Consider the following 9,498-nt stretch of genomic DNA (forward strand, 5'->3'; position numbering starts at 1 on the left):
TAAAATTTATTTTCAGTATATATTCTCAATTGTATAGCTTGTTTTCCTTTTCAGTGTTTACCATTTATACATATACTGTAATTAGGGTACCTACTATGAACTTAATGAAATGACGGGATGTGGTTGTCTTTCCTACAAGGTTGCATAAAAAATGGCAAAATTTATTGGTTGCTTACCCTGCATGTAATGTTTCTCTAAGAAATGTTATATTGTAGGAAATTATATCCAATAAAATGATTGTACAAAGAATCATAGTTCCAATATTTATGGCAAAATGCAAAGCACTGGTGAGACAAATGACAAACCTGGAAGATATACCTATGAAAATTATTTCCCTGGAGATTTTCAGAACCTATTAATATCCTAAACTCAATGCATTGTTGGCGGGCTGGCATTTTCTCTGGACTGAACCCAAGATATGTCAGCATCGACTATATTTGCTTCAGTTTTTTTTATGCAAGGAGAGATGAAATCTGGCAACTGATATGCATCATTTCTTCATACTAGCTGGTGACAGCAATTGGCCCACACTTGTGCAACACAGAAAACGAGCCGGTATTTCATCCTGGAGAGATTTATGTGAAGACCTGAAGATTGTCGCTGACCTACCACGTAGGGTTGTGGATTTTCAATTATTGTAATTTAAGGCAATAGTGATTATTATGATGGCAACACAGCAGACGTTAATAAGGTATCACTGACTAAACAGAGGTTCACTGCCCTGATTTGGATCGGCCAGTGTCCCTCCCAAGAGCAAACTGTCAACCACCACCTACACATAGAGGTATAGGGACTGTACCTGGTTTTTGGGTCAAGCCGATGACTGTTCCTGATGACATGGGACCTGTGTGTCATGTGCAAGACACTGGGAGACATAGGGGGAGCAACAGACTTGTCATTATCATCATAATTATTTCAAAAGCATTTGATACAAAAAGGCAGAATGTACCCAAAAGGTATAGTAATAGATGGCAAATGAGGTCATACTTGCAAGAATATACCATTACATTAATTTGTGGCTTTAGTAATCCGTGAAGGATGAAGATTGTTAAAAAGAATATACCATTACATTAATTTGTGGCTTTAGTAATCCGTGAAGAATGAAGATTGTTAAATTTCTTATTTATTATGATGTGGAAAACCAGAAAGAACATACAAATGATAGAATGGATTTGAAAGAAGCAACTTATGAATTAATAAAAAATGAAAACAAATAGGGAAAAAGTAAGGTTATTTGTAACCTGTTGTAAAGCGGGTCCCACTCTGTAGAACCAATTGCATGATCACCACAGGGAGGCATGTCAAGTGCTGAGGAAGGATATGCAAGATAATGCATGCATGCTCAATATACTACTTACCTTCACAATTTCTCTGCAAATACCTCTATGTAGTACAAGTGGAATACTAGAAATAAATTACCACATACTGCAGTATCGATGACCTTTAGTTTTAGGTGAGAGGGCCATGCTATTTTTAGCCTCTCGTGAACAACGCCTAACACAGACTTAGACATTGGGGTCGCCAACATCAGAGGAAAGAAGAGAGAGTGGGCAAAATCACTGCACCACAGCACCCAAGGTGAAAATTTGTAGACAGATGTGATTAAACAAGATTTGAACTATTGAAGACAAATACAGTACAAAGGTGGGTAAGGAGCATATACCTGGAGACTTGTAACTGTGGGTAAAGCTGTTGCCTCTGCCCTATGTGCTTGCACTGTTCGAGCAGTTAACAATCGCAGTTGGGAATCAGAAGAATGCAGGACTTGAACACACAACTAAGTGAATGCAAGGCCAGCATGCTTATAATCACTCCACCAGTGCACTAAGCATGTTCAAAAGTACAGTACATCTTTCTAGAACAATTGGACTGTACTTTCTTTAAGGTATACAATATAATAATTTCAAAAGGTATACTAAATTGATATAATTGTTGCCTTGATATCATATAAAGAATATATACTCCTGAATATATCCTCAGATATGAGACACCAGGATACTCAACAATATATAGGCAGACATGATTTTAAATTATGAAAATAAACCATATAACAAGATTCTGCCCTAAAAAAGTGATAGGTAAACAAAGATGCATAACAATTTCTTTACTTGCATATACAGAAATCCCTTCCATATCCAAATTTCACTTAACCAACATCTGAATTCTCCTCAAATCCGAACAACCAGTGGTGCAATTATCAGATATTAGAAGGATTATAGTATACATAAAATATTTTAATTTGGTTCTTTGTACACTTTCATTTTAAATATTCACCAGCAAATTAAACTGTTTCCTTAGCCTTCAAAGCCTATTCTACATATACAATACTCTCAGGTTCAGAGATGGGTAGTGGGTAGAGGAGCCTTTGCAGCTTTGTCCTGTGGGGCCACCTCATGGGGGTACTTATTGCCCGTACCTTCCAGAATAAAACTCCTGAAGTGTAATATAAGAGATGGTCAGCTGGGATAGCCTTAACAGGCTAGTGCCCATTGTTCCCCTTCACGGTTGCAGTGGTGGTGGTGGTGGGAGGGGGCTTAAGGGTCAACTATTATCTACACCAAAAGGATTCTTCATCCTTATGAGGGACGTAGCTAACCACTGCGTGCACCCACCCTCCACTCGTGCTTGTGAGTCCAATGTTATAGCTTTATCCTTTTCTACTTCCTACTCTTAATCCCTTTCAAACAACATAATGCTTATTGTACTCTGATTGTAAAGAGGCTATTTGATTAATTTCCAAGGTACTTCCTTAGTACTATAGGCATAAATAAAACCTTGTGTCTGTAAGCATAGCTAAAACCTCTTGTGTAATTCAGGCACAAATAGGTCAACTGAGAACCTCTTTATGCATAATTAATCTTTACTGCCTTATTTGAGGCATTCCACAAAAACTACAATCTAAAGACATAGCCTCTGGTTATTGTCCTGTTCCTGTTGACAGCAATGTTGAGGATCTCTGGTTTGGACCAACTCCCCTCCCCACCATTCATGTAATAGAATACAAAAATGAGCAATGGAGAGAACTCCAAAGATTTTGCAGGACCAGAAAGGGTAACCTATTTTTGGTCCCAAAACAAAATCAGACCCACATATGGACAACTGCCAAGTGTTTCTTTGTAGAGATTAATAGTCTGAGGACTGTTGCTAGTTTCTGTTGGGCTAAAGGAATTCAGTGGAAATCCAGGCAAGTGACTACTATCTCACCTGGGTATGACTGACTGAATTGTTGTATATTGTCTCTTTCATATGTCAGAGCTTCCTTGTCTATAAATTTCATGTAATCAGTCACTTGTAATGTGAAGTCAATTTAACTATTGGCAAGTGTAGTCTTGTTCTTTTGCAGCATCTGTTCAGGGAATTACCATGTTGTATCTTTATTAATATGTAAATGGTTCTGCAGTGGGACCTGATATACAACAGGTAACATTTTTTTTCTCTCCATTCTTTCATGGTAGTTTCCTCTTTTGAATCCAGTCGTATCATTTGTGTTATTTCTTGGTTTCCACATTGTAATAAGAAATTCGGTTTTCATCCACCATAGTTTACTAAAGCCACAAATTAATGAAATGGTATGTTCTTTGCAAGTATGACCACATTGCCTTCTGTTGCAATAACTTTTGGCTACCTTCTTTCTGTCCTTTTGTATCAAATGCTTTGAAATAATTATGATAATAGCGAGTCTGTCCCTCCCCCCTCCCTCTTCAGTTCTCTTGTCTTGCAGGTGATGCATAGGCCCCAGGTAACCAGCAATAGCCATTAGCTTGGCCCAAAACTAGGCACTGTCCCCGACTCCCCATACCTCTATGCATAGATGGTCGTGACAGTTTGCATTTGGGAGGGTCATTGGCTGATCCAAATCTAGGGCCAGTGAACCTGAGTTTAGTCAGTGATACCTTATGAATGTCTGCTGTGTTGCCATCATAATGATTGTTGCTTTAGATTACAATAACTGAAAATCCACAGCCCTATAGTGGTCAGAAACAGTCTTCAATTCTTCACACAAATCTCTCCAGTTAGAAACACAATATATGCACCATACTTTGTAACTGTCTTCTGTTAAAGTATACTACATTTTTGTATTTCTATCTTTGAGTACAGTTGTTACAATGTACAGTTATGGAGGGACCAGTGACATCTGCATGAGGTTCTGTAAGCATCATCTTTGAAGGGGCAGACAATTAGTCTTTGGGATCAGTATATCAACAGAATTTCCTTACCCTTCTTGAACAAAATCTGATGACTGATCCCTCTACTATATATATAGAAACGTGTGACATAAACAGTGCAGGTATCCATCTCTCTGGGTATTGTCAATGAATTTCAAGACAATTATTATTGTTGTTGGTGGTGGTATTATTGTTATTTGAATTATGAAGAAGTAAACCTACATAGAACTTATTCCATGCCTTTCTACGCCCACCTATGTATAAAAATGGGATTGCAGTACAACAAAATTTAATCTTCACTGTACATGGCGAGAAGACATTTCGCCATGCCGGGAGTATGTTGTAGTAGTAGTAGTGGTACTACAAATAGTAGTAGTAGGCCTAGAACAGATTATTTGGACAGTAATCGATTAGTTGGGGAGGTCTGCGCTTGTGCCGTGTTGTTGGCATGGGACTACTCTAAGCGATAAAATCATATAGACGGTCTTATATTTACTCTAACTACTTGAGAGTACGCTCAGAAATTGCTACGAAATATTTCGTTATCTGGAAAGTGTTTTTATAGTTATACGCAAAGATTATCGAAGGTATTTTGACGGTTAAGCTGTCACGAGCGGGGTCGTTATCTTCAGAGGAATGGAGTTTTGAATTGATATTCGCATTCGTTGTTCATAGTGATAATTGCATTATAATTACAAAAGTTATTTAGTAATATTTATTTTAATAAATTATGTGACTGTTGTAGTTCAGAGCAAGAAGGAAAGTCGTCGGTTTTCATGTGAACGGGAATTTTGTGTGGGGAAATGACAGCGTATTTTTGTTTATTATTAGCATATTCATATTCAACGGTATCCGCAGTGGAGTGGGTCGCCAACAGAATTCCCCTCCCCTCCCCACCACCGGAAGAGGGTGGTAGACGGAAACCAAGTCTATAAATGAACAGATTGCATTCGTTCTGGGCAAGCTTCCGGGCAGATATCAGACTTGTTTTATCGAAACCTGAACCCCATTTTCGTGTGTAATGTATGAAGCGTCATTTTGACGAATGACGCATTCATCCTTTGGTGTTGGGTTTCGGGTCGCCCTACGGGTGAAACAATTGCAGTGCGTCAGAGGCTCTCTCATTTATCATCCATCCTCTTCCTCATCCTGTTTGTATGATTTCCGGATTGCCGGCTTGCGTTCTGGAACAGGGATAGGAATAAGGTCAAGGACGACAGTAAAAGTGTAGGAATAGGTCAGAATAGGGGGATTCCCACTCGTGAAGTGGCAGATGGTGTCTCGCCTATATGTCGGATCTCCATTCGCGCCCACGATGGATAAAAAGAAAACGGAGAAAAAAAGTTCCTTCGATTCTTTTCTGCTCATGATAGAAAAATAAAGACTTCAAACACGTATTTGGTATTTGTGTAACAATGGAGAGCTGCCTTGTGGAACAATAGGATTCAACGGTTGAATGAAATATGTTGTCAATGAACGGAATGAAACGGATTTGTCATTGCTCTGCATAAGTGAAACAGTCGTGATCACAATGTTTCGCTTATTGGCTATCCATTAATGTCGAGATCAGCCCCGTGACGTCATGTCGTCTCTTGACGGAGATGCCGGATGTTGCCATCAGAGGACGAAAACACCAGAAACGTGCTGAAAAAAAGTTGTGTAAATGGTGAACCAGCACAAAGCGAATTGGTCCACTTTTCCTTTTTTTAGTACAATAGTTATAGTAAGGAAAGTATTTCGCTGTAGTATACAAAAATTCGCGCAACGTTCGGTTTTGGTGGAATTTGGCAACTATACATAAGTGGCGCTGTCTATAGGTAGAAGGGCCTGATCACAATATACTGTTTGAACATTTTGATAAGAATAGTTTCACATAGATTACCGCCCGAGTCTGAAATGGCACTGTGGGTATTAATTAATTTATTATTATTATGTAATCCTGACACGCTGTTCTCAAATTGTAACATTTACAGTATCCAATCTGACTACCACGGAACTTGATTATTAACAAGGTGCAGTGGTTTATGTCGCCATCAATTTGTGCCGCATTTGATAAAAAGAAATACAAAGTATCCAGTGCCACAATTTCATTCAGCGAAGGGTCATCTCTCAAGGTATTGAAGGGACTTCTTCCCTTTGTCGAAGTCGACTGATTGATCATAATAGCTATGGCGGTCATCATTTTTTGATGCACTGGACGTGGTGTGAATACCAATTTCGCTTTAGGAAATGCTTCGTCGTAGAAGAAAATTTAAATTTATCAGTAATATTGACACGATACTGTTGTCCCCACGACTCGTCCTGTTCTCGTAATGACAATGTGTAGTCCGGATTATCGCATCATCTTGTTGATTGTGTAGAATCCGACCTTCTATTAATAGTGTTTCAACAATATCTTGACGTTTTAATTATATTACTGTTTTCTTTTTTCAACTTTTGTAAATCAGTGTTGGGATCACTTTAAAGTTTTGCACACGTGAATAAAAGGCATATAAAAGTTCTTTATATATTTAGGATTAAATTTGCAAATTCTCCGAGTCTGGGTGGTCATAAGTAGGAAGATTTCGTGATTTCCTTAGGGTTGGGTATGGGGAGGAATGTGTGATACACCATGGTCTTGGATCACGTGTTGGATTCGTAATCGACAGCTATTACTCTCCCGGATGAGAGCTCAGAGTTCGTAAATATGCCTGATCTATGGGTAATGCTGTGACTCCCATATACACTCGCACACACACACACACACACACACACACACACACACACACACACACACACACACACACATACCAACTCCTTGCCCAGGAGAGTTGGAGTACCGGCTCGCAGTGCAGGGAACTGTACCACTGCGCTGTCGAGGCAGGCGCGCGCGCGATCCCAGTCATTTGGCCGATTGGTATTGGCTGTAATACTTGTATATTGTGGCCTCTCCCTGATTTGATTAATATAATTTATTCTCAGCTGTAGATTTGCATACGTAATTGGCCCGATCTCTGGCGAGGGAGCTGATGTCTGTTCTTCGTTTTGTCGGCTTTGTGATAAGGATGTGATTTAGTCGTTTGGCTTTTGTTTCCGTGACATGAGGGGCGGGGGTGGGGTGGGGGGCTGTTGTTTGCAACGAACGTGCTGACATTTGCCCCCCTTGTGTCTTGCAGACTGGGTGGGGCTGTTGCAGACAGCAACACTTAAAGGTCTGGGCAACTGTCTCACTCTCCCCCTTCTCTCTCTCTCTCTCTCTCTCTCTCTCTCTCTCTCTCGGATAATTTTCATTTTCAAGGTTATTTTCTCAGACCTTCTTCTTCTTCCTCTTCTTCCTCTTCTTCTTCTTCCTCTTCATGGGAGTTGATGTGTCATCAGGAAAGTTATGGTCTCCTCAAATAAGCTTTCTGTAGTTCGTAAATAGTTTAATTTTTCGTGGAAACAAGTTGATATTTGGGAAAATAAAGTAAAAAAGTCTGAATGTCCATTTCTGAGCACATGGATCGACTCTGTCGCCGGGCGATTTTATTCAGGTTCGGAAGAAGTTCTTTTCCGGCGACAGTTGGTACCCCTGAGGTCCCTTTGCCAGTATCACGGGAACGGTCCGTGCCAGTGACGTCAGCACATGTGCTGACAGTCAGCGCTGCGGTCAGCTTGCTGTCGCCCTGACGACTGTGAGTCACACGATAGGATTTTGTTGTTTTCTAGATGAGGAAGCCTTTGCTTGGTTCTGTGTGTGTGTGTGTGTGTGTGTGTGTTGCCTTCTTGGGAAACAAAAGTGCAGAATGAAATATAACAACTGTTTTGTCCATACATGTGTGTTTATATATTTTTCTCAAGTAAACAAAATAAGATGTGTGTGCGTGTGGTTCATCACCATGGTCCTGGATCACGTGCTGGCCTCGTGAATGACAGCTATTTCCCTCCCGCAAGAGAGCTCAGAGATCATATATGACCGATCTATGGGTAATGCTGTGACCTTACGCACATACACAACTCCCCACCCACGAGAGTTGGAGTAACGACTCGCAGCGCAGCGATACTGAGATAATTTCAGCCGTGGGCGGGAATCGAACCCAGACCGCCGTAGTGGCGGTGGGAACTCTAACCACTGCGCCATCAAGTCTGTGTATGTGACCGCTCTTTCTGTGTGTGTGTGGGGGGGTGTTGGATCACGTGTTGTACTCGTGATTGACGCCATTTGAGAGTTCAGATCTCGTGTACACCGATTTATTATTATTACCCTCCACACACCACACACGCCTCTCCTCTTACTCAAGGGTGGCAGTAACGGCTTGCAAAATCGTGAATCTCGCGCTTTGAACTAGGTGTGATCTCGGTACCTTTAGATTGGTGGGCAGCGACATTATCCAGCACCCTGTGTGTGTGTGTGTGTCATCAGAGACGGAGTGGATAAGTCTACTTGGTGGAAGATTTACAATGTGGAAAAAGACTGACTTGGAGGATAGTGTCACACCACGTGGGCGGTGGACTGAAAGACCTGGTCGCGGCTCAAAGGGAGAACGAACTACAGGTGAAGCATAAAAAGTTCTTTCGTGGCTGGCTGGCTGGGGATGGGCGCCCCGGGGGTGGGGTAGGGGGGGGGAGCGTCGTTGAAGTGAACGGTTGGACTGTTTTGTTGTTGTTGTTGTTGTTGTTTATTATTTTAAGACTATTGTATGTATTTATGTTGTTTTATTAATTTATTTTTATATATATATATATATATATATATATATATATATATATATATATATATATATATATGAATCTGTTTTCCCTAAAAAAGCGTAGACTCAGAGGTGACTTGATACAGGTCTTTAAAATTCTAAAGGGAATTGACAACATCAAAAGTGACCAAATTTTTACATTGAATGAGAATCAGACAAGAAACAATGGTCTCAAACTGTCCGGAAATAGATTCAATTTGGAAGTAGGTAGAAACAACTTTGCCAACCGTGTAGTTAATGAATGGAATAAACTTCCTGCACAGGTAGTGCAATGTAGTTCAGTTCGAAGCTTTAAGAATCATTTAGATAAATACCTAAGTAAGATGCTGTAATGATTTTAATTTATCTTATATTGTTTGTTTTTGTTTTATCATTTTCTGTCTGATTTTCATTTATTATTAGTTATATGTCTATTATTATTTACTATTTACCTGTTTGTTTATTATTTAACTATACCTATGCATTTATTTATGTATTTTATTTGTTATTTACATTATCATAGTTTTTATTTATTATTTTATTATTAATATGATTTTTTTTCGCATCCGACCTAGATATGGATCAAAAGGTCTCCTGTCGGCATGCTCCGCCTTTGTAATCCTTTGGTACATTGTGACAAGTTG

The 9,498-nt window shown here is 39.8% G+C and overlaps 1 protein-coding gene across 7 annotated transcripts in view; it reads left to right on the forward strand.

Annotated features, from left to right (window-relative positions):
• The window catches only part of alpha-Cat (catenin alpha), a 104,154-nt gene that overhangs the window by 834 nt on the left and 93,822 nt on the right, over window positions 1–9,498 (forward strand). The gene's annotated exons all lie outside the window — the stretch shown is intronic.

Source organism: Oratosquilla oratoria, chromosome 1 (genome assembly GCF_046742065.1).
Source record: "Oratosquilla oratoria isolate Oo_2021 chromosome 1, ASM4674206v1, whole genome shotgun sequence".
In the NCBI taxonomy this organism is placed as follows: domain Eukaryota; kingdom Metazoa; phylum Arthropoda; class Malacostraca; order Stomatopoda; family Squillidae; genus Oratosquilla; species Oratosquilla oratoria.